This window comes from Pleurodeles waltl, chromosome 6 (genome assembly GCF_031143425.1).
Source record: "Pleurodeles waltl isolate 20211129_DDA chromosome 6, aPleWal1.hap1.20221129, whole genome shotgun sequence".
NCBI classification, from domain to species: domain Eukaryota; kingdom Metazoa; phylum Chordata; class Amphibia; order Caudata; family Salamandridae; genus Pleurodeles; species Pleurodeles waltl.
Window position 1 is genome coordinate 287,337,036 of NC_090445.1, and position 25,492 is coordinate 287,362,527.

General features: G+C 41.9%; 1 protein-coding gene across 1 annotated transcript in view; it reads right to left on the reverse strand.

Moving 5' to 3' along the window:
* SCN4A (sodium voltage-gated channel alpha subunit 4) overlaps positions 1–25,492 on the reverse strand; it is a 1,135,018-nt gene that overhangs the window by 642,554 nt on the left and 466,972 nt on the right. The gene's annotated exons all lie outside the window — the stretch shown is intronic.

The following is a 25,492-nucleotide window of genomic DNA, read 5'->3' on the forward strand; positions in this document are numbered from 1 at the left end:
TATTTTGACATTGTACTTGATAATGTCTTGTAGAATTAGAGAATATTGTCAGATAAGTAAATAGACTAAGAGATTTAGAGTTTGGTGGACAGTTTATGTGAGCAGGCAGGTGAAACAGAATTTGATCCACCTCGTATGTGTGTGTCAGACACGTATGAATGACTAGCGAGAGGTATTACAGTATCGTATCATGCAGGTGCGCAATGCTAGCATGTATTGATTTGTCAGATACAGCTCTTAACTGTCGATATACAAAATTCTTATTAAGAACAGAAAACATGATTAGGGCATACACATGATCAACCAGGCATGTAAATTGTGCTTGTCTTGAGCACACAATCTCTCTTTCTTCGCTTATCAAGGCAAAGATTCACAACAGCTCCTTAAACATTAAAGATGATGTTCTGAATTTTTATCTAAGGAGCAAGCTATTTTACACATACAAATCTTTTCTGTCAATTTTATTTCATATAATAGACTTGAATTCTGTGACACTATGCACTCTTGCACTGTCATGCTCAATTTGTGTCTGACTAAATGCACAATTTGAAATTTTAAGTATTCCATCAACGGTCCAACGAAGTACGGCTGCGGGAGGAAGGACATAACGCTGCTTGCCCTATTTAGGTGGGACTGTGTAATATATGTATTTTTTCCAGTACCTCACACCCACCACACCTTGACAGAAAACTCCTAGGATCCAGGGTCATTAGTTTTCTTTTAACACATAAAACACTAGCCATTGGCCATTTGTTTATTCAGATACATAACCCTACTTTTTCTAGGGACGAATGGATTTAAGAAGACATGTTGGCTCATACAATAGCATTACAGTGACACAATAATTTACTGTTAGCAGCACTACATCATACGCTATTGGAATTCACTGGTGGTCTGATTCACGAAAGTTTCAGAAACAGCATAGGAGCGCATAAAATGGAAGAATTAGGATGGATTGATTAAAATGTCTGTTCTTGGTAGGTTGTGCTGCCAGCCTGAATAATACTTAGACATGTATAAGAGTCCCACTATGTCAATTTATGGTTGATTGCAATGGCATTCAAGGAGTCCATCAAATCATTCAGTGATGGGGAAAAAAAAAAAAGCAAGCTAGGACTCTTCACAAAACAAGAAATCTGAATTAGAGACAAAGTTCTAATTACAATCAACCTATGTACTTGTGGGTGGTATCCCAAGACCTCCAGTCACAGAGTGTCGCAAAACGAACCGCCTAATGAATACTGATTAGACATGCTGATGTTTTTGACCTCCTGTCCCTGGCAAAAAGGACATGGATGCTGACCTGCAAGGAACAGCAGACCGATATTCTTTTGTCTGCATTCCCTATCAGTGAGTGCTTAAAAGAATAGCCCATGCTCTGTAAAGCAACTGGTAGTGCTTTAAAAAAAAGTTTCCCATTTGGAATACGTTGGGTGAAGGGGAGGAGGAAATGGTCCATTGGACTTTCACTCTCATTCACAACTGATCTATGGTTCCGGTCAGAATTCTAGGGGCAAACCCCTAATAGGTACCACATTGATAAGCATACCATTTTGAATCGCAAGGAGCAAGGAACCCCTCTTCCAAACTGTGTTTGCCTCCTAAGTGTTGTCTCTTGAACTCAGCACAGGCAATCTTATAGGGGGTCATCAGTCTCAGGTACTTCTACATACTACAACTACCCAAGGAGGATGGCCACAGAGATGATTGTTTGCACAATGTGTAGTGGTGGGATTTTGCCTTGGTGGAAAGGTAAAAAAATGTCCTCACAACTTACCTCTTCTTGAGTCTAGAATATGGTTGCACTGTTCATGATGATGTTGTTGACATAGACCGAGTACTCAGACTGTTTGATATATGTCTCAGCCCATCTTCTCTAGGTATCATCACAGATATGGATTACATTTAGGGCCACTGGATGTTTGCGAAGGGCCTTTCACTGCAAGCTAATATTCTTTTAGTAATTCTTTTCATTACAATCCACAGATGAGCAGCAGTTGATGGATTATGTGGCAAATGCAGCACATCCATAAGTGTGAGTAAAAATCTGCTGCTGCAGAATCGCATAATTCCAATCCAATGTATATATTTTTTCAGGTGCCTCTGTGCAATAGCAATGGCAAATTGTATTCAGAACATTTGTTCCTGTATTTCTATTGTCTGTGGGTTTCTTTTAACTACTTACTATTTAATGTCTGCTTTCATTTTAAAAAACATTGGGTTCCCTATTACTCCTGTGGGACATGAAGTTTTTACTTTTTTTTTTTTTAATGGTCTTTACTATGAAGTGCTTTTATTTAAACTTGGAGACTAGGGGCTTCCTCACAGGCATACATAAGCAAGTTGTCTTATAGGTTGTAGTGACATTTTTGTGTTTTAAAGTGTGGCGGTACCACAGTACTTGAGAATGGTTCCACAGTACACACGTCTTTTACTAAAGTAACTTTTCATTGGTTGCCATTACTGTAATATTGAACATTTCAATATTTCCTCCCTTTCAGCAGTCTTTGTGGATTTGATCATCATTATTTGGTTTTGCTGCACCAAGTGCTTTAATTTTTTTCTAATACTTATTCTTTTTGGGGCAGTTTATTCAAAAATGGCTTCTTGTGGAGAGAACCCATCACCTTAGCCACCTCAGTACATGGGGGAGCAGAGGAAAGGCACCACAACCATTTCTGAGTCTGTAATGTGGCATTTTCTTTTAAATTCTTCAAGGAGAGAAGGAAGTATCAGATAAAACAGTTATAGGCAAGTTGTGTGCACAGGAGTTTAGTCAATTTATCAGCAAGAAGAATTACTTTGGGACTAGTGGTATAAATAAACATGTGAATGTGTAGAAGAAGAAGCAGTTTATTGCTTTCAAGTGCCATCAAGAAGAAGAATCTGGGCCATCTACTTCTCCTGCTGGGGAAACAGCCTTTACAATGCAAGCATTACCATGCAATGCCTTTAACCATGCATCCTTTATCACACAATGCCTTTACTACACATGTGCCTTTACAACGCAAGGTAAGTATATTTAAGGTTAAGGGTGGGAATATATACACACACACAAACACACACATATATATATATATATATATATATATATATATATATATATATATATACATACATTTAAGGACATAGTAATAAAAAACAAATCGGATAAAGATGGAAATGTAATTTGGCCAAAAGATATGTATTTGAAGGAAGGCTATAGACAACTATCAGATAGCACAAAATATGAGAAAGTGAGTCGAAATTGTGTGTTGGAAGCCAATCATGAATATAGTGATCAGTTACTGAATAGGAAAGATCAAGATTTATTAGTGTGGGATGAATATCAGTATTCAAAGTATGTGGACTTTTTTATTTACCATTTGTTCAAATCTTACCTTTCTACATTTGTGACATGTGGAATTTCCCCAGTCGCATTAATGATATTATTTAGGAAGAGGATTTTCTGTTGATGTATCTGGATAGCAATAGTCTATACACTAGCATACCTCATGATTTGGGAATAAGAGCAGTGAGACATTTATTAAGAGCTAGGTCTCTATCATATTTATTACACACAGAAATGATTTTCAAAATGATAAACATGAGTTTAACAAATAATGTATTTATTTTTATTAAGGAAATTTATCATAAAACCCAGGGGACTGTGATGGGCACCTGCTTGGCTCCCAGCGATGCCGGATTGTTCCTGGGCTGGTGGGAGGAGCAGTTGGTTGGAAACATCAACTTTGTGGAGAGGCCTGTAATCATCTGGTTACGTTTCATTGATTATACTTTTTGTATTTGTAAAGGAGATTTGAACTCAGCACTAAAATTTGTGGACATATTGAATGACAATGATTTGAATTTGAAATTGATGAGCAAAAGTGATGCTAAAAGAATAGAATTCTTGGATGTTGAGGTATGGGCAGAAAACAGTAGACTTGAGATGAGGTTTTATAGGAAGGAAACAGCAGGAAACAGTTTGGTGCATGCAAAGAGTTGTCATCCAGTGAGCCTTATTAACAGTATCCCCTATGGAGAATTTTTGAGAGCTAGGAGGAATTGTAGTTGTGATGAAGCTTTCAGATTGGAAGTCCAGATACTGTCGAGGAGATTTAAGGAAAGAGGGTACTCTGAGAAGATCACTAAAATGCCTTGGAGGAGGTAAAACAAAAGGATTTACTAGTATAAAAAAAAGAAAGAGAAGTCAAGCTTAAACAGTACATTTTGTCACCACACATCATAGTCAGTCAGGTGCAATGAGGAAAATCCTACATAAATCCTGACCAATATTAAAAACTGATGAGACATTTGAAAGAATCTTGGAAGATTACCCACAGATAGCCTTTTGGAAAAAGATTTTCCTTAAAAGATTCTTTAAGTCAGAGTGTGATACTACAGCAAAAGAAAGGAGAAATGGTAGAAGGATCCTATATCTGTGGAAATGTAAGGCATGCAGATATAGTAAGAACTGCAAGAAGGTTATTTTTCCAATGACACCAAAACCATTTGTCATTAAGAAACATCTAACATGTAATTCGAATTACAGTGTTTATGCATTTAGATGCCCATGTAATAAGTATTATGTGGGAAGTACCATACATAAGATAAAAAGAGAGTGTTAGAACATGTGAGAACAACAGTACACAAAGACAAGGCATACCCGATAGCAAGACACCATAAAGAATACCATGAGAAAAAGTTAGATCTACTGTAATTTATGGTATTAGATAGGATTCCTCTAGAAGTAAGAAGAGGTGATAGGATGCTTGAAATGAGAAGATTGGAGTCAATAATAATTGCATATCAGACCCTGCACCCAATAGGGTTAAATCTTGATGAAGAATTGGTAGTTCATGTAGGCAGACCATAGTACTGTGAAATAACAATCGGAAGGACTGTAAAAATAAGAACAAAAACTAAAATAAATGTGTGGCTTCTCAATGAGTAGAAAGTTGTAATCAAAGTTATGATAGATGGATAATTGCCTCTTGATGAGTATAAAATTGTAATTGTATTTATGCTGGACGAATAGTATTATATTGTTGGATTTTAATCGTAAATTTATGTTTTCACTCTTTATTTTTAGATATTTTATGAACGGCATAGAATGTTGATGCCTATTGATGTAAAGGGAAGGGAGATTTACCCTGATCTCAAAAGAGCTACTGTATCCTTGTGTGTCTACTTGGGCTTAATGGCGAGAATAATGAATCAGTTGAGAAATCATAATTGAGAAAATGTGAATACGAAAGAAGAATATTTAGAACTGTTAGGGAAATGGATGACATTTAAAGATGTCTGGCAGTTTGCACGCATTTATGAGCAAAGCTCATTCTTTTTGTTATTAACACAAGGGTGGTTTGCTTAAAAATTGTGTTTTGCTTTTGTAATCGTTATCCGTCATCAAGGAGACTGAGGGCCTCGTTATGAACTTGGGTCAGAAGAACATCACACCGGTGGGCCAGCAGAAAACTAGCCACAACATTGATGCAGGCTCGTAATCGAATCGGTGGCAATGTTGCGATGCGTCATGTGTGAGAGCACCCATCGCACTTTTTACTGCCTGTAATTCAGGCAGTGAAAAGCACAACAGGGCTGTCCATGGGTGCCCCCCTGCACTGCCTATGCATATTCATAATCCCCAGGGTAGCACTGCTTGTAGCGCTGCCCTGGTGGATTAAGACCCCCAGCACCCGCCAGGCCACCGGCTTGAGAAAATGTGGCGGTGCTGACGATCTGACCATGAAGCTTTCGCCACGGCCATTATGTGGAGGTTGTACCACCACTTTGGCGACAGTCTGACTGCCACCCCGAGTCTGGCAGTACTAGGACCACCAGACTCGTCATTAAGGCCTGAGTCTCCGAAACATGTTGGGTGTTAGACTAGCTGTCACACGTTTATAAGTTGCCACTGAAAGGACGAGTTTGGGGTCGTGACTGTTTACTCGGCGTCAGCATTGAGAAACAGAAGTCGTGGACATAAAGTACGTTGCTACCCCGTTACAACCTGCCGTGAATGGGAAGCGAGAAAATGGAGGTGGAAAAAAAAAAAAAATATATATATATATATACACACACATACATGTGTATGTATATGTACATATGTATATATATATTTATCAATAAAAAACATAAAGGTTAAAGCTTAATTATATTACATCTTTTTTTCCTTTACAACCAAGGTTAAACTACACAAACATTAGAAATTCTGAAGTTATAGTTATAACTTTCATTTACAATTTATCCACCACTTTCAAATTATTATAAGTAGTGCACCTTTATTCACACGCTAAGCTTGGTTTACATGGAGAAAAACAGCTTTCCTAACTATAACTAACCTTTATCCTTTGTTTTTTTTATTCAGTTCTCCAATTTTTTTAAAACAAAATGTGTTTCAAATCATGGAGTCCAGTGTTGTTGAGTGGAGTGGTGAAATGTTGAGCACAGTACAGTGGAGGAGAGTGTTGTAAAGCTTATTGTCGTAGAGCGGAGTATTGTAGAATGGAATAGAAGGGAGTAAAGTTAAGTGGTGTAGCATACAGTGTAATAAAGTGTTATAGAGTGTAGTGGTATGTTGTCCCATATAATGGAGTCAATTATTGTAAAGAGGAGAGGTGAGTTATACGGTGCAGTGGCATGTCATACAGTAGAGTAGTGTGCTATAGGTTGTCAGAGTGGATCAGGGTGAAGTAGAGTGTCAGAGTGCAGTATTGTGGAGTGGAGTGTTGTAGAGTACAGTAGATTGGAGTGCAGTCATTTAGTAGTGTGGAGTATCAGCAAGGAGTGGTGTGTCACCAAATGTCATACAGTCTAATACAGTGGCATAGAGTGGATGGGTAGTACAATGTTGTAGAATGGAGATGCATACAGTGGAGTAGAGTATTGGACAGTGGAGCTGTTTAGAGTGGGATACAATGTAGCAGAGTGGAGTATAGTGCATCGGAGTATACTCGAGTGGGGTAGCTTAGAGTGGAGTAAATGGTCAGAGTGTAGTGGCGTGTTATAGACTATAGTGGAGAGGAGTGCAGTGGAATGGAGTGGCATAGGATACAGCCAAGTAAACTGTCAGAAATTGGAGTACTGGGTTGTACAATAGAGGCATGTCATATAATACCGGAAAGTGTTGTAGACGTTAGTATAGTAGATTGGCACAGTCTAGCACACCTTCGTAGAGTGGAGTAGTGTACAGTACAGTACAGTGGTGTACAGTGTGATATAGTGGATTGGCATACACTGTTATAGAGTACAGTGGAGTAGTGAAGTAGAGTGGACTACTATGTCAGAGTAGAACAAAGTATAGTGGGGTGCAGGTTCATACAAAGAGTTGTACAGTGGATTAGAGTATTGTAGAGCAGTGTAGAGTGTAATACATTGACATACAGTGTTGTACAGTGGAGTAAAGGGGTATAGACTGGAATAAAGTGTCAGAGAGTGGCAAACAGTACAGTAGAGTGAAGCTGCAAAGAGTACAGTAGTGTGTCAAACAGAGGAGCTGCATAGAGTGAATTATTGTACAGTAGCATAGAATGAGGTAAAGTCACATACAGTGGAGTAGAGTTGAGTGAAGTGGTGTGGTGTAACAGTGTGGAGTAAAGTATAATAGAGTGTAGTGGTGTGTCAGAGTGGCATGCAGTGTATTGTAATGGTCTGGCATAGGTAGTAAACTGTTACAAATTGGAGTGGGGTCTTGTACAGCAGAGTGGAGTGCTGTGGTATAGAGTATAGAAAAGTGTTGCAATGTGGAATAGAGTGTTGCACAATGGAGTGTACTGGCATAGTGCAGAGTATAGAATTGGACAGTGCAATGTAGGGGGCTAGAGCAGAGTAGAGTCAGAGTGCCATGAAGTGTAGTATACTTTTATAGAATGAAGTTATATAGAGTGGAGGAGAGTGTCATACATTGGAATGACGTGGAGTGGCATACACTGTAGTGGCATAGAGCGGATTACTGTACAGTGGAGGAAAATTCACTGGACTAATGTGCAGTGGAATACCGTACAGTGGACTGCAGAAGAGTGGAATGGCAGTGTGGAATAGCATAGGGTGGAGTGGTGGACAGTGGAGCGGTCTAGAATAGAGTAGGCTATAGTCGGTTACCATAGAGCAGAATACAATGAACTGGTGTGGCATAGAGCTGAGTAAACGTATAAATTGGAATGGAATCTCATACAGTAGATTGGAATGCTGCTGTACAATGTTGGAAACTTTTGTAGAGTGTTGTACATTAGAGTGTATGGGTATAGAGTTGAGTACAGATTTGGACAGTGGAGTGTACAGGGACAGAGTCTAGTAGAGTATTGTAGTGGAGTTTTGTAGAGTGGAGTGGAGTACACTGGAGTAGCCTATAGTGGAGTGTCATGGAGTGTTACAGAGTGGAATAGTGTAGAGTGGAGTAGTGTAAAGTGGAATAATGTATGATGGAGTGGCGTACAGTGGAGTGGCACAGATGAGTGGCGTACAGTGTAATAGCATGTAGTGCAATAGTGTACAGGATAGTGGAGACAGGAGTGGCATACAGTGGAGTGGCGTGACATCCATAGTAATAGCATAGACTGGGGTGGCGTATAGTGGTGTGGGATAGAGTGGAATACCATACAGTAGAGTGGCAAAGATTGAAGTTGCATACAGCATATATGTGTTTCATTGGAGTGGCGTAGAGTGGAATAGTGTACAGTGGAGTGGTTTACAGTGGAGCAGCGTAGACTGAAGTGGCTTACAGTGGAGTGGGGTAAAGTAGAATAGCATGCAGTGGAGTGGCATAGAGTAGTGTGCAATGGGAGCAGTGTAGAGTAGCGTACAGTGGAGTGGCATAGAGTGGAACAGCATAGATTGACATGGTGTACAGTGGGGTGGCGAACGTTGGAGTTGTGCATACTGGAATGGCATGTGGGGTACAGCTTAATAGCATACAGTGAAAGGGTGTCCAATGGAATAACACAGAATGGAGTTAGTAGACTGGAGTGGCATACATTGGAGTAGCATAGAGTGGAGGCAGCATACAGTGTAGTGGCATACACTGAAATAGTATACAGTAGAGTTTTCTAGATTGGATCAGCATACAGTGCAATAGCATACAGTGGAGTGGCTTGCAATGGACTAGCGTAGAATTGAGTGGCATGGGGTGGCATACACTGGAATGGTGCAGTGTAGAGTAGCATATGGTGGAGTGGCATATAGTGGAACAGCGTAGTGTGACGTGGTATACAGTGGAGTGGCGTACAGTGAAGTTGTGTAGTCTGGAGTGGCTTATGGGGAAGAGTGTAATAGAATACAGTGAAATGGAATAACAGCATGGTGGCATACACTGAAATAGCACACAGAGGAGTGTTCTAGATTGGATCAGCATACAGTGGATAACAGAAGAGTGGTGTACAGTGGAAGGCAGAGTGGAATAGCATATAGTGGAGTAGCATATAGTGGAGTGACATACAATGGAGCGTCAGAGTTACATACAGTGTAAAAGTGTAGAGATGACTGGCGTAGTGTGGACTTGTGTACAATGTTATAGCGTTGAGTGGAGTGGCATAGAGTGAAGTGTTGTAAAGTGGCGAGGGCACTAAGTGTAATAGCATAAAGTGGAATAGCATATAATGGAGTGGCATAGAGTGGAATAGTATGTAATAGAGTAGCGTCCAGTGGAGTGGCATACAGTGGAATGGAGTAGTACACATTGCAATAGTATAACATGGAGTGGCCTAGTGCAGAACAGCATATAGTGGATTGCTATTGAATGGAGTAGCGCAGAGTGGAGTGGTGTACACTGGAGTGTTGTATACTGGAATACCGTACAGTGTAGTTGTGTACAGTGTAGTGGCGTACTGTGGAGTGCTGTACGGATGTATGTGAAATTTAGCAGCAATGTAGATAATGGTGTGGCCTTACATTCCTTTGTAAGTTTGACTTAAGTATTGCGCTGCTCATGTGACACCATGTTTGACACAAGGGTATTGCAATACAATAATACAGCTAGGCCTTAGTGATAGTTTTAGCTACATACACCACTGAACTTTGTGGTATACCATGTTACATGGCAATGACAAGCCAGCATACAATTGTGTAATGGCTGTTATTATAAAATGAAAAGGCAGCCATATTGTTCTTTGTGGAAAGTGGATTATTGGTAAGGGTAAAAGTACCTACAATTAGCAATAGGCCACTAACCCCCACTAGGTTCAGGTAGGTCTCAATAAATTAACCCCATCTCAACCCTTGGTAGCTTGGCAACGAGTGACTAGGCTTAACTTAGTGTAAAGCATTCAAGTATCACAAAAGAGTAATTAAATAAAACACAGGAAACAGTTTAAAAATCCATAACCAATTTATAAAGATAGGACATATTTATACCTTTAAAATGACACCACAATGAATAAAATCAGATAAAGGGAACTGGTGATATGATTTTTTAAATAATTTGTGTTTTTAGCACTGAGAAACAAATAGCGCCAATCTGGTCATCTGGTCGCACCTCGACCGGGGCAAAGTCAAAGTTTGAGGCCGACCGCAATGGAGCCCTGCTCGAATACAGCAAGCAGGAGGCCTCGGTCAAAAGTTTACCTTTGGAGTTTTTCTTTAAGATTTTCTTCCAAAGGATGAAGTTGCCAGTCCGATCTGACCTCACTGAAACCCTTCCTCAGATATTTGTTTTGCGAGCCATTGGTGAAGATCTCTACGTTCGGACTTAGATGATTTTTTTAGATGAAAATCCTTTAACCGGGGCAAACCTGAATCTTGATTCAACGTCCCTGGAACCCTATTCGGATACATTGTGAGGGAGGTCACAGTCAACTTTCTACATTCAAACTTCAGCACTTTTTCATAGATCTTCCTCAGCGGGATGAACCTGTAAGTCAGGCCGGGTCGCAGTTGAGGCAAGCCAGCTAGAGTTGCCACGGGGGGTCGGTTCCTGTATGGAGCTTTTTCCAGAAAGTTCTCCAAACTTTTGGATCTTCTTCCAAAAGGTCTCTTAAGGTATTTTAGGAGTCCACAGCTCACCCCAAGGTTCCAGAATATTTGAATTGCTCCTTGAGGGTGCCAACTACAACTCCCAGAATGCACCTGGCTTAAACTCCAAATTGGCCACTGGACAGTGGTCAGCTGGTCAGTTTCTTCCAGAGCAAACAGGGAGTCCCCGCTTGAATCAGTTGAAGGCAGGCAAAGTTATTTTTGTGGTGAAGCCCAAGTGTGCAGCTGGTGCAGTCACCTTCCAGGTGCAGGTCAGGGGTCCAGCAGGGCAGTCCTTCTTCTGATGTTCTTCCTTGTAGGGATCTGCAGTGTGACTGAAGCTCTGCCATATTCATCCTTGCTCCTGGGTAAAAAACAGGGGGGGTCCTGGTTCTCCAATTAGATACAGGGTCCTTCCCCCTGTGATTACCATTTCCTGGGAAGTGTGGCAAAAATCAATCTCAGGGAGCAACATTCTACAAAAGAAAATCATGGATGAAGCTGATTTTTGGAGGTTACATCTGGTTGAGCCCACCTACTGGCGTTGCTAAAAATCCTAAACACACCCCTCCCCTGCCCTCTCCTAATCTAATCAAGAGGGCACCTAATTGACTGGGGTTGGAGGATGTGAGGGAGGTGCTGGGTTGCTCCAAATATCCTTCCTTGCTTTTGAAGACCAGTTTGACAGCCCTCCCCGCTTTCTGCTTCCCCATCTGCTGAGGTAGTTCTCCTCCCCAGGCGCATTCTTTGTGTTGAGCCAAGGCCACTTCACACCTCATCAAGGCAGCCTGGACAGGCTGCCAGAGGCTGGCCAATCAGAGAAGGGCACTACAAAGCTGAAGTTGGCAACTTTTTAGATAGAGTTTAAAACTCTTTACCTGAACTAGTTACATTCAATCCAACAATTGTAAATTGTGGGATTTATTCTAACACTTCATTTGATACCAAACATGATGTATCTGACACTTAGGGGGACAATGTTAATTCAAATAAAGTCTCCCTATTTTATCCTATGGAGGCCGTTCACTACAATAAGGGGAAAATGAATTTGGCTATTTTACCTCACAAGGGCGTTTAAAACAACTTTTGAAAGGTCCCTGCTTATAGATATAAGGCACCCGACCTAGGGGCACACAGTGCACACCTTAGGGATGACATATGTAAAAATAAGGTAGTTTAAGACTTTAGAAGTACTTTTAATTCCCAAGTCATTTTTGCATATAACCTTAGTTTACAAGCAGCCAGCAAGGCAGGCCTACCTTTAAAATGACACTGGGCACCTCAGCAGTGCACCTATGTGTGCACTACGTTTGCTGGGGTCCCTAAACCGACATGCCCTCCCATATACTAGGGACTTATAGGAAGGTTATTACTGCCAATTATAATTAGCCTAATTTGCATATCCACTTTACACAGAGCACTGGCCCTGGGACTGGTAAGCAGTACCCAGGGCACAGCCAAGAGTCAGTAACCACCAGAATCTGTCCAAAACGTTTGGGGGTGACCAGGGCAAAAAGGAGGACTTTCCTACAGTTCTTACTACACTTTGGCTGTGTTCTGTGTTAGTGCCTTTGATATAGGTATGCAGTAGGTTTTATTGTAGTTCCCTATCAATTATTACTTTATTAAAGTAGTATTGGGTCGGGAAATGTATTTATCATTTTTTAAGTATTTATAAAAACACTATTACGGCGTACTGCAGTAAGTCCTATATTGTGTTAGGAATGCTTTTAAAAAAATGTTTTTAAAGTTGCATGGTATTTTTGCTGTACTCTGCACATTTATTTCACATAATGACATATGTTAAACATTGTAAATACACTGTAATACACTGTATTTGTGAAATATGGTGTATTACAATATTTTTTCAATTTTTTTAAAGATATTTATTTATTCTACGTAACACAGTACTTTCTTAGTAGTACAGCAGTACTCCATAACATTTTTTAAAGATATATAGAAATGTATCATTATATTTCCCCACCTGTTACCACATATAGTGGTAATAGGTAGGGACAAACATAAAACCTAACACTTACCTATATCCAAGGCCCTAAGCCAGAACAGTGGCATAGTGGCTTTCAAACAACATGGCTGCCTTAAACTCTTGTAAAGGCAGTCATTATCCAATCAGACAATGACTTGTCATCGTCATGTACACCAGTTGTTTCATGAAATTTCCTGAAATTTCCCTAATGTACTGCAATCACATATATCACAAACTTTAAATACATTATGGGCCTTATTAAGACTGCCACAGTACGACCACTGCTGTAGCGCCACGGTCCAACAACTATCATCGCCAGTTGTCATCTCCATGACGGTCTGGTGGTCCTAATCCGTCAAGGAGGAGCTGCAAGCCATGCCGCCCTGGGGATTATGACCCCCTTCTCTGCCAGAGGTTTCATGGCGGTAACCCCCAGGGGGGCCCCTGCACTGCCCATGCACTTGGCATGGGCGGTGCTGGTGCCCCCTTGGCCAGCCATGTTTGCTATGTTCACTCTCCGCTTAGCAGGCAGTGAACTCTGCGACAGGTGCTGGTGCACACTACACACTACTTGCTGTAGGCTTGATCACGAGCTGGAGACAATGATGGAGGCTGCTTCCCGCTGGCCCAGCGGGCAGAAACTGAGTTTCCACCCGTTGACCCAGCAGGAAACTTGTAAAGGCCCTGGTGGGGAGGCAGCCATTATGGCGGCAACCTACCCGTTGGAACTTTGTCAGACGGCCTTCTCTGTCTGCAGAAGTTGCTATGGGGTCCAATATCTTAAGAAATGTGCCTGCAGTGGCCAAAAAGGATCAACTACACACCATAATATATAATCCTGCAAAGATTCATGTAAATTCATTCAGTTGTTTTTACGCTACATCAAATACAAAAGTCTATGGAAATGCATCGGCAAAAAATGTGTTTTGCCACCCCCCTTTATCTGTGTACCACTTAACAATTCGCCACAAACATTTATATCACTGCAACATGTAGAAAATGCTCTAGGTTTGGAAAGTTTTGTGGCTATTCAGAAACAGGTGGAAAGTTGTTAGGGTGCAAACATCTGAGGAATTCCTGTCTTTGGGAATCCTAACTATGACTATAGAATGGCAATCAGATGTAATGTGACTTCTTTGTTTTAATCTATTGTATTTGTTATGTATTTGTTTACTGGCTTACAATAAGAATGTGACCATTAATGTGTCTTTTATTTGTTCAAATAGTAATTGTGAAATTTTAAATATGCATTCTAGTTTATTTTTAGGGCATCCTTGCAACTTTTAGTAGTATTGTGTTACATGAAAAGCCCAAATTTAATGAACACCAATCACTGTTATAAAAATTGACATTGGTCACTTTTCCATTTTGTTGCGCAGGAGAACATAAGGAACATGGTTTTTCTTGGCTTGTTAGGCACAAATTTTAAATCACAAGTCTGACAGCATGCAAATAATACGTATGCTGACGAGAATGTATCGTATTTGTTATATATTTGTTTGCTGGTTGTCATTAGCATGTGACAATGAATGATTCTTTTAGTTGTTCATGTATTAAATCTGAAACTTTGTATATGCAGTCTTGTTTCTTTTTGGGTTTTCTTGCCACTTTTATTAGTGCTGTGCTAGATATGAAACAATATATATCACTAAGTTTATTTGCCTTATAACTTACCAACGCCTAAACCAATTTGGTTGCCACATAAAAAAAAGATTACCTTTATACTTTATTTTATATTCTTGTTAAACTTTGTGCAACTCTGTACTGCTGTTTTCGTGCCATGTCTGCCGCAAAAAGTCTGAAAAAATGCATTTGGGTCAAATCTGTTTGGGACCTGCCTTTTAACTTTGCACCCCTTGACAAAATTCCACAGAACTTTCCATCATATGCCAATGTACACTGCTGAATAGTTCTGGAAAGTTTTGCGGATATTTGTCAAAGGGCTGCAAAATTATTAGGAACCAACAATCCCAGAAATTACTATCCAACCCTAGCTATAGAGTGGTTACCACAACACTTATATATATATATATATATATATATGCATTTAAAAACACAAAGGTTATAGGGAAGTTATAGTTAGGTTCACATGTTACTTGCACAAAACCATAGAAATTCAGCATTTATAGTTCTCAATAAACTATTACTTGTGCCCAAGGTAACTATAACTCACACCCCCATCATGCACAGTTTTCTCTTCAATAATTTTACTGTAACTGTTACATTGATATTATCAATGATGTTATCAAAGAAGTCATGAGTGATGTAATATGCGGTAATTAGCAGTGATGGCGAGGGTGTGAGTTATAGTTACCTTAGGGCACGAGTACTGAGGTAAGTTATAGCTGGCACACTTACTTGAGATAACCGTAACTATAACTGCTGAATTTGTATGGTTTTGTGCTAGTAACATGTGAACTGTACTATAACCATTTTTTTTAATGAATTTCTTTGTTCTTTATTAATTCTATTTCCTAAATATGACATCCCTATAACCTTTGTTTTTTTCAGTGAATTTACATGTTTTTTAATGCTAAGTAATTTTAATTACTTTGCACTTATCCAAACATTGCCATGTGCGACTGGTGTGGTGTTGGCCTGTGACCAACCCCATATATATACACCCAATCCCGCAAGCGGTGGACAAAATCTCATGAAGCAGCCAAACCTGCACCACACACGGCCTTCGGACTGAAAAGAAAAAGGAGCAGGGTAGGTATACCCTGACATCCCCCCCGAGCCTTGGTGCTGGGGTCCCCCTGGGCCCCTCCCAGGGCAACAAATATTTTTTTTTCTTTTTTAAATTGCCACAAAATTGAGGTGGATTCACGATTCTATGACAAAAATGTTTTTAAAATTGCAGTGTCCCGGCGAGTGGGGACCCTCCAAGGGCTCTTCTTAGCCCCAGGGGTGACCACCTCTCTGGGCCTTTATTAAAAAAAAATGGGAGAGGGGTCACATGGACTTCTCCATTGGGCTTATAGAGCCCCAGAAATCACCACCTTCTCAGGGATTGTTTCACGTTTTTTTGTTGTTTTTTTTGTTTTTTAACAAGGAGGGGGCCACGTGGACCCCCACTCCTGGAGAATCAATATGCCCCATGGACCACCACTTTCCTGGGGCTAAATACATAATGCGGGGGCCTCCAGGACCCCTGGACTCCAGGGACCACCACCTCTCTGGGCCCAAATACATATTTTAAACTGGGAGGGGGAGGCCGTGCAGTGCCCCTCCCTGAGCCAATTTTGGCCCGGTGACCTCTTCCCTAAGGCCCGGCAACATCCACCTGGATGCCCTAGCCTCACCCAGGGCAACCAGTTTACAATGATGGGGACTGTGGGAGAGCCTCAAGGCCACAGTGGTCCCAGCCAGCTCCCCGCCTCCTTCAGGAACTGGCATTGTTTCCACATGCAGGGAGCTGCTAAATATGCAGCACCCTGCAAGCAGGAGCAATCTTTCATCTTTTTCCCTGCTTGCAGGGAAACAGTTCAGAACTCCGCTCACAGCAAGCAGGAGCAGTTTGACAGCTAACGCCTACCGAGAGCTGAGATAGTGTTTGTTCTCGCTTGTTGGGAGCTGTCACAGCTTCTGCCAGGAGAAAGCAAACAGCAGTCCCCCATGGTGGGCACCTTGGAAGATAGCAAGAGCCGGCCCTAGGGGTGGTGGTCCCCAGGGCAAATACTGGTCCCCCTCATTTAAATAGCATAGGCCCTCACCAGCGAGGTGGTGGTCCACAGGGCTGCATATGGCCTGGGAGGTGGTGGTCCCTGGGGGATCTGCAAGGCCCCCCTGCATTACTGTTGATTTAGCCATAGAGAGGTGCTTGTCCCCAGAGCATATTAAAGCCCCAGGAGGGGGTGCGTGCTCCTATATTAAATAAGTACACAGGAAGGTGGTAGTCCATAGGGCTCAATGAGTCTAATGGAGGGCTGCCCCCTCCCTTTTCTTATTAAAGTCCCGGGAAGGTGGTGGTCCTCAGAACTAAAAAGAGCCCTTGGAAGGTGGCCCATATGCCCTCTCCACCATTTTCACCCTTACCCTCATGTCGCCGTGACCTGGCCCACCTGATGGGTTTTCTGTATACAAGAGTGGGAGACCACGCTTGTGCTTCTTTACATTTTTGCCACAAATTGGTGAATCCACCATGAATTTGCTGCAAAAACTTTGAAAAAATGCTTTTTGGCCAGGTGGATACAAGGGGCATCCTGGAACAACGGCTAGGGGGTCAGGGTAGTCCATCCCTTGGGACTTATCTTTTTTTATTTTTCACATTTCTTTTTTTGGGACTTGGCTAAATTCAAGTCACAACAAAAAGCTGCCAAAACTTCCTGGTTGACATGTTGGCAGCCAAACAGATTTCAGCACGGGAGGAAATGCATCCCTATATATCTATGTTTCCTTTTCCTTTAATATATAACAAACTATTGAACAGATTTACACCCCCAAAAAAGCACAATCTGAGCACCAAGATCTAGCTTCCTGCTAAGTTTTGTGTAATTCCGTTCAGCAGTTCAGGATTTAGTTTTGTCTAAAGACCCTATGGGGAAAATGCATGGGAAAAATGCATTTTGCCCCCCTCCCCCTTTTTTTATCGGGCCCCACTTGATGGATGACCCCAAAACTTTCAAGACCGCAGCTGAACCGACTGTCGTATTAGTTTGGAACATTTTGTGAGGATTCATCAAACGGTGTCAAAGTTATTAGCAAAACAAAAAATGCTTTTCCTATGGAAACTAGGTCCTAACTATAACTACCTATTGGCGACCTCCAGAAGGTAATATATATAAATAGGGTTTAGAGATAGGTATGGTTATATAGTGATGAGGATATTTTAGAGTTTACAGGTCGGTAAGGGTATAGAGAGGTAAGAATATTTTTAGGTTTTAGGGATGAGTAGTGGTATAGGTTGGTAAGGGTGTTTTAGGGTTTAGGGGTGGGTATTGGTATGGGGTGGTAAGGATGTTATTAGCATTTAGTAATTGGTAAGAGCATAGTGTGGTAAGGATGTTTTTAGGGTTTAAGGATTGGTAAAGGTATAGTGTGGTAAGGATGTTTTTAGGGTTTAAGGATTGGTAAAGGTATAGTGTGGTAAGGATGTTTTAGGGGAAGGTAAGGAATATGTTGGTATGGATGTTTTAAATTTTAGGAATGGATTCATGGTGGTAAGGTTTTTTTTAGGGTTATTGGGTGTCTAAGGGTATAGAGTGGCAAGGTTGCTTTTAGTGTTTGGGGTGGGTGAGGGTATAGGATGGTAAAGATGATTTTAGGGTTTGGGGTGGGTAAGGTTATAGTGCAGTAAGGGTGTTTTAGGCTTTAGGGGTGGGTAAGGGTATAGGGTGGTAAGATTAATTACTAAAAACAGGGGCTGTGGTGGCTCCCCCCAATTAAGAAAAATGTAAAGTTATAATATATATATATTTTTTTTTTAAACAAAATGTTGGGTGGGAGTTGGGAGTATATTTATGTATTATTACAAATGTGGGTTTAACTGACCTCAAATATACTTACTTTCATTGTAAAGGCGTGCGTAGAATAGGCATATTTGGGGTAAAGTCATTCATGGTAAAGGCTTTGCATTTAAAGGCACTGCATGGTAAAGGGTACATGGTAAAGGGATGCATTATAAAGACATGTGTTTTAACCCTTCTTCTGCCACTACAGTGTCGCAAGAACTCCTGACACCCAGTGCCAGTAAGCCACAGGACACCTTAACAAGCAGTGGTAATCGACATGGACGCCCAATTTGCCACCAAGCAGATGTACTGCACTGTGTGTCAAAACTGTCTGTGTGGGAGAACCAAGGGCCATAGCAAGAGTGAACTTAGTGGTGTAGAGTCCTCTCAGTCTACATGTTGCAAATATGTTTTATTTTTTTTCGGAGCAAAGTTCAGAGTTCCTGGTTTTCTTCCCTTAAAATTAATAATTTTAAAAAAAGTTTCAGAAAATACAAAAAATCCTCAGGTTCTTTTTAGACAAATTGATATTGTTTGTTGCATTTGTATCTTACTGCAAATATAAACGTATAACCTGCCTTAGCTATGTTGCCCATTAAAGGCCTCCTCTAGTGTTATAAGAGCAAGCCAAAAGGCAATAGCATACTACAAGGGAGTAGGGCTTTAATGACCACAGTAGCCAGCAGGAGCAGACTATAACACTGTTTGAACATTCTGCCCCATGAGGACAGAATGTCTTACTATACATTTCTAGCCTTCCATAGTAAGTTATACCAGGATAGGTCCTACCTTTAATTGACAGTATAACGCGCTACAGTGGGCTATATGGTTATTAGAACACTGAGTCTGTGACTGTGGAATGTCTAAACTGAACAAAAACAGCAGAGGGTTTAAACCCTTCATGCCTCCAAAGCTTGTCTGAATTTCACAGGTTTTCTTTTGTGCGACTGGCAGTTACTAGAGCATGCACACAGCAAAAGTTGTGAAAGTGGGCAACATTCAGCCTCTTCCTCCATGGATATCAAACTGTTTGTCATGAAATGGCTGACCTGAAGGAGACAGACGCTGAGCAGAAATCCCCCCTTCCTCCTTCTGATGCTACAGTGAAAGAGAAAAATGGGAGCATGGAGGAGAGGGGGGTTGCTGTGTGCTCTGGTCCCAGGTAGAGTTGGACTGGTCACTAGAGCTCCTGCCAAATCTGTATATTCAGTAGAGGCAGGAAAAAGAGAGAATTAGAGGATGAGGATTAGGGCACGGTAATGTTGAGAGTAGCAGGTCAATACCACCATTTATAGCCAACTGCTGCTCCATTGTCTGCAATAAAGCATTGCAATGCTCTAAATTGTGATTGATTTTAAATAAGAACATTTATGTTCTTTGATACCATCTTGTGCCCTGTAGAACCAGGAGCCCAAATTTGCTTACACTATATGTAGTGTTAGTTTCATAATACAAATGAGGTGAAAAACATTCTGCCTCTATTTATTCTTCAACAGAATTCAAGATTAGTGTGGCAAAGTTGCCTGGAATAGTACAAAGTAGTGGTATGCACAACATTCCATTATTTTGTGTCAATGGGGCATTCCATTGGGGGGGGGTTCACAGACATTTTTATGTGATCACCCATGGGTTTTGAGGCAAATCACTAGCTACTGATATAGTGGCAGACAGGAATATGTGCCCTAAATTTACATGTGCTTTGTTTAATAATTAGTTTTCTGTCCTAGTTTCAGACTTTATTTTCCATGGTCTCACGTCGTTTCTAATGGTATATTCCAAGTACTTTTCTCCAGGTGAAACTGTTGTTTCTACTTCTTGAAATATATAGCTTCTATGCCATACTGGTGTTCAGTGGCAAAGTGAATTTCCAATCCGTTCCACAGCCAACTTCAGGACACGCCTCGACAGAGGAGAGTCAGCAGCTCTGATCCTTCTGGACCTCTCCACAGCATTCAATACAGTCTCCCACCACACTCTCCTCAAGAGGCTCCACAACATAGGCATTCAACAAAACGCCCTTAAATAGGTTGCTGCTTTCCTCTCAGGCCAGGTGCAGAGCCTCAGCCTTCCTCCTTTCACTTCTATACCCAAGAACATCACCTGCAGTGTACCCCAAGGATCCACCCTCTTCCCAAACCTGTTCAACATCTACATGCCCCCCCCTTTGTAGACATCGTCAGATCTTACGGACTTAATATAGTCTCCTACACCGATGACACTCAACTAATCCTCTCAATCAAAAAAATGTATAGAGCACGCTACTCACCCGTGAGGGTCTCAAGGCACTGAGAGGGGGGGGGGGGCAAAGGTGGGGGCAAGGAGGGTCGCTGTTTGAACAACCTTGTCTTGAGGTTCTTTCTAAAGAGCAGGAGGTCTTTGGTTTTGCAAAGGTTGGTGGGGAGGGAGTTCCAGGTTTTGGGGGTGAGGTGGGAGAAGGACCTGCCTCCTGTGGTGGTGCGTTGGATGCGGGGGACTATGGCTAGGGCGAGGTCAGCTGAACGGAGGTTGCGTGTGGGAGTGTGGAAGTTCACTCTTTCGTTGAGTTAGGTTGGGCCGGTGTTGTGGAGGGATTTGTGTGCGTGGATGAGGATCTTGAATGTGATTCTCTTGTCTATGGGGAGCCAGTGAAGGGATTTGAGGTGTGGTGAGATTCGTTTGTGGCGGGGGAGGGCAAGGATGAGGCGTGCGGCTGTGTTCTGGATTCTCTGGAGTTTGCGTTTGAGTTTGAGTGCGGTGCCGACAGAGGGCGTTACCGTAGTCTAGTCGGCTGCTTATGAGTGCATGGGTGACTGTCTTCCTGGTCTCTGGGGGAATCCATTTGAAGGATTTTTTTTTTTTTAGAGTGCAGAGTGTGTGGAAGCAAGAGGAGGTTGAAGCATTGATTTGCTGTGTCATGGAAAAGGAGGGGTCCAGGACGATGCCGAGGTTGCGTGCGTGGTTTGCGGGGGTGGGTGCGGGGCCTAGGGCGGTGGGCCACCAGGATTCGTCCCATGTGGTTTTGTTGGGGCCGAAGATGATAATCTCGGTTTTGTTGGAGTTAAGCTTGAGGTGGTTAGTAGTCATCCAGTTGACGGTGTCGAGGAGAGCAGCGTGTAGGTTGGTTTTCGCAGTGGTGAGGTTGCAGGTGAGGGAGAGGATGAGTTGGGTGTCATCTATGTAGGAGAGGATAGTGATTCCGTGTGCTCGGAGGATGTTGGCTAGGGGGATCATGTAGATGTTGAAGAGTGTGGGGCTGAGGGAGGGCCCTTTGGGGACTCCGCAGATGATCTTGGTAGTGGTGGAGTGGAAAGGTGGAAGGCGGACTCTCTGGGTCCGGTCGGTGAGGAAGGAGGTGAGGCAGTCTAAGGCTTTGTGGCAAATTCTTATGTTGTGGAGGCGTGTGTGGAGTGTGTGGTGGCAGACTGTGTCAAAGGCTACGGAAAGGTCTAGGAGGATGAGTGCGACGGTCTCGCCTTTGTCGACTTTGGTCCTGATGTCGTCAGTGCATGCGATGAGAGCGGATTCCGTGCTGTGGTTCTTGCGGAACCTGGATTGTGAGGGGTCAAGAGTGTTGTTTGCTTCGAGGAAGTGGGATAGGCGGGTGTTGACTAGTTTCTCGGCAATCTTGGCGGGAAAAGGGAGGAGGGAGATGGGGCGATAGTTGGAGAGGATCTCCTGGTCGGCTATGGTTTTTTCTAGGAGAGCAGTGATTTCCGCGTGCTTCCAGTGGTCTGGGTAGGTGACGGAGTCGAAAGAGGAATTGATTATGTCGCGGAGTATGGGGGCGATGGTTGGGCTGGCTTTGTTGTACTCACCGAAGACCCCCACAATGCCAAAGCCAACTTCTGCAACGCCATGACCAACATAGCAACATGGATGAAAAACAGCGGCCTCAAACTAAACACCGACAAAGCAGAAGTCCTGATTTTGGGGAAGAACACCTCTGTATGGGACCACCGCTGGTGGCCAGTAGAACTCAGACCAAAGCCCTCTCTATCAGAGCACACACAAAACCTCAGCATCATCCTTGACTGCAAACTATTCATGAATCAACAAGTAAACTCAGTCGCTTCTTCCTGCTTCTACAACCTCCGTATTCTCCGCCAAATCTTCAAATTGATCCCTAGAGATACCAGAAAGATGGTCATGCACACCCTGGTCACCAGCCGACTCGACTATGGCAACGCCCTCTCCGCTGGAGTGTCTGCCCAGCTACTTAAAAGACTCCAGAGTCTACAGAACACCGCAACCAGACATCCTCAACTGCCCCAAGTGCTCAAGCATCACCCCACATCTCAGCAACCTCTACTGGCTCCCCATCCAGAAGAGATGCCAATTCCAAATCCTCATACTCGCATACAAGGCTCTACACAACAACTGTTTTGCTTTGCTAAATCTCGCACACACACCCCGCATCCATCACAGTTGCAGTGGAGGCCACTCCTCCTCCACAGCATCCAAATCCTAGAACAGCCTGTCCTTTCACCTCTGAACAGCTCCTTCCCTTGCAGACTTCATAAGACTCAAGACGTGGCTTTTCAACTGAGACACAGCACCCTCAGTGCCCAGATATCGTTTAAGGAGAAAGTGCTGCTCTTTACAAACGGTATGATTAATTGATTGAGTTTCTAAAGTTGAATCTCACCCTTTCAGTGGGACTGCATGCAGACCACCATTTGGATTGTTTGAGAGGAGTGTTTTCAAGATATCCCACATGGGTTATGCTCCAATTTCTTTCTCAAGATGCAAGAATGGAAAGTAAAGATCTTTGAAGATCTCTAATTTGGAAGCTGCCGCATACTTGACTTCAAAGCATACTGAATTTCTACAATGCACAGTTGGCTACCTTAAAGTAGTGCAGCTTGACTATTGTTGGAGTGTATATTTTAAAAGCAACATTAATATGAAGCTTGCAATATATTGTGTGATGAAGCTGCATAGAAAATGTGTTAACATAGAAAATAATGCACACGTTTGAAATGTGCCCACGGGGAGTGGTCACCAATGTATACAAAGACTAATGAAAAGGCTTATTAATTCTGAATTTTATGTAATAATGTTTGAATTTGTATTAGTATATCATAATTAGGGTTGTGTGTTAAGAACTTGCTTTATTAACTTAGTGAGGGCTTGGGCCTAGCTGCCTGGCCTCATATTGAATTGCATTTTCTAAACGTGTAGTGTGCTGTTTTTCCTGAAGGACACGAAGCTGTACTTTTCCAGGAGTTATATGTGTGTAGCCGTAGTAAATTCTTCCTCATGAGAACCGGCTTCCTCAAGGCGATGTTCTTGCTAGATGTAACAGTGTAATTTGTAACAGGTGCAAGGTTAACCATACTGGGAGAAGACAATGAAGACACTGACACTGAAAGGCGCGCAAAGTGTAACATTTTCTACCTGACATTCCAACCATTGAAGACGTCAATAACGTGAACCAATCCGTGATATGGGAACTGTGAACTGTGGAAAATTCTAGCAAAGTGCTTACCAAATTATTGGTCAGAGATAATGATGCACCAAACTTTATCCAATGAGGAATTAGGGAATAGTTGGACAGTTTTGATTTAACGGCGTGACCCGAGGAAAACGAGACCACTTACACTTACACTTTAACTTGGACTCTTACCAATGCCATATTTTAGTTCAGTTGTCCTGTCATTTTAAACCATCCTCTACCCCATTCTTGCCTGATGCTAACTTCTCCTCCATCTGAGGGAAGTAATTTGTTCCTCAGCTATGCTATCTTGAGACTTTGCCCCGTCCTATCTCTGCTGATGGTGAATCAACTGATGTCCTGAGGACGAAGACTGATGCTGCTTGCTGATCTGTTGGATTGGTAACTATCTGATGCAAATTGTGATTGTCTGTTTGCCTTTTCTTTCTAGGTACCAACTGCTATTTTGATAGAGGCCTTAGTTTAGATATTTTCCAAATTCGTTTTCACTAAATGTTTTGCATGAAGCCCAACATGCTAATGCTAATTTGAGGATAGTTAAGGTGTTCACTAATACCTTGTGCAAATAGACAAATGATTGAGATCTTGCTTTGTTGATTCATGTACTAATAAGAAGCTGCTAAGTTTGATCCAGATTAATGATGTGCATAAATATTGAATGAATATAGCCTATGCATTGATTAAGTTGTGCTCTGATTGCTAATCGGTAGTGTTTTCTGATGAGTTTAATGCTATTGAGATTTATTGACATGATATTAGATTGTAAATAATAGTGAAATAAATATCCTAACACTAAATTAAACTGGTGTGGTTATACATGGCTGAAAGGTCATGGTGTGTTAAAAATTTCGATTCTTATTGATTGTTCATTGATTAGTGATTGTCATTATTGAGTCTTTATTGATATTGTTGGTTGATGATTGTGAGGAAATACTTCGTACTAGGAAGTCTCCAAACGCGGTCCAAAGGTTTATCAACCTAGATGCGTCTCCTTGTAAGTTTACTTATTAAGGCTCTGACGCGCTGACACTATGACTTTTCACATGAATGTATTAGGTACCACATGTGACTTATTTGAGTCTGGATTTATCCGTGTCACCTCCTCACGTCATCATGCAGACCACAACAGTTTGGGCTCTATAGCTGTTTACAGATTAAGAGTATTTCAAATTCTCTTCCCACGGCTAAACTGCTGTTTCTACTTGATCGTATATATGCTACTTTGAAACCACAGTCATGATCCCCTGTAGAAGGCCTACCAGCAGCACACTTTTCAGGCACTTTCTGAAGGGTTCTGAATGGGTTGCACTCAATTTCTTTCTCAGGATGTAATAGAGGAAAGTAAAGATGTCTCAAAATGTGAAATGTTGGATCTGAGTCATACCAAACTCTATACCATGACTTTCCACATTAAGGACTATTGTGGTCTGTATTTTTCAATTATTAGTTTTCAGTGTGTTAGTAAACAGGGTGAGTTACTACAATTTGAGTCTGGATTTTCGTTTGTCATCTACTTCAGGGTGATAAAAGGTGCCACCACAGAAGTTGATTAAAAGGTTTATTAGTTATATGGAAACTGCCCATGACCTGAGATGGACCCATTGCCAAGCACGCCCGCTGCAACTGACACTGTTGTAGTAATGCGTCAGAGAGCACTATTTGCTTGCATATGATCGGATAATGATTTGT